Source organism: Geospiza fortis, unplaced genomic scaffold (genome assembly GCF_000277835.1).
Source record: "Geospiza fortis unplaced genomic scaffold, GeoFor_1.0 scaffold121, whole genome shotgun sequence".
Taxonomy (NCBI): Eukaryota; Metazoa; Chordata; class Aves; order Passeriformes; family Thraupidae; genus Geospiza; species Geospiza fortis.
In genome coordinates this window covers 2933501-2934373 of record NW_005054346.1, presented here as the reverse complement: position 1 = coordinate 2934373, position 873 = coordinate 2933501, and the positions used below count along the sequence as shown (strand labels likewise).

At 47.3% G+C, this 873-nt stretch overlaps 1 non-coding gene across 1 annotated transcript; it reads right to left on the bottom strand.

Moving 5' to 3' along the window:
• Window positions 1-409: 409 nt before the first annotated feature.
• On the bottom strand, window positions 410-482 carry TRNAR-ACG. Its single transcript has one exon. It is a non-coding gene; the product is annotated as a tRNA-Arg (tRNA).
• Between the last annotated feature and the right edge of the window lie 391 nt (window positions 483-873).

Genomic DNA, 873 nt, shown 5'->3' with positions numbered 1-873 from the left:
TCAGCAGGAAGATTTGGATAAATGAGCATCCTCCAGGGTCAGTCAAGCTAGAGTGTGACAGTGGAAAACTGGAAGATGCTGGGAATAGACGTGAATATTGAAAGTTCCCAGTGGGGTTGGGAAAGATCCATGTAATTAAAATCTTTCCAAAAATAAGTCTGTTTGGAGGTGGAGTTGACCCAATTGAAAATTCCCAAGCAGAATGAGCAGGATGTGTGGGTATCAAAGTAAATGAACACAAAATCATGTCTCCAGCTTTTGAACTGCTTGGTTGTTGAGATTTTTTTTGTTTGTTTTTAATGACCCAAGCTTTGCCGTTTCCCCTCCATTTATGCGCAGGGGTGAAGTGTGGGAAGCTAGGGGAAGACCGGGGTTAGGAGGGCGGCAAAGAATTTAAAACTTAAAAGAACGAGCCAGGTAGGAGTCGAACCTACAATCTTCTGATCCGTAGTCAGACGCGTTATCCATTGCGCCACTGGCCCCCAGCTGTTTGTATTGTTACATGAGGGCGGTGCTATAACCTCCCAAAGGGGCCCGAGGGACGCCCTTTCTGATGCCCAGCATCACCAGCGTGCAAAGGTTGCGCAGTGGAAATCCCAATACCCGTGTCCAAGCTTCATACCTGATATTGATTCACTGTGAGGAGAAGCTTTGCAAATGCAAGCTGAGAATAAGTCCCACTGTGTCACCTGATACATTATCTATGCTCAAAGGAAAACAGAAAAAACATCATAAAAACATGCAGTTCCCAAATTCTGGCAGATGTGTCATGCCCTTGTTGTCTGCTTGCCCCTAGCAGCCGTTTGGGCCAGCAGAGCCTGCCTGTTCCCCTGGTGTCTGGAGGAGGAATCCCAGCTGGTGGGGGAAGGAGCA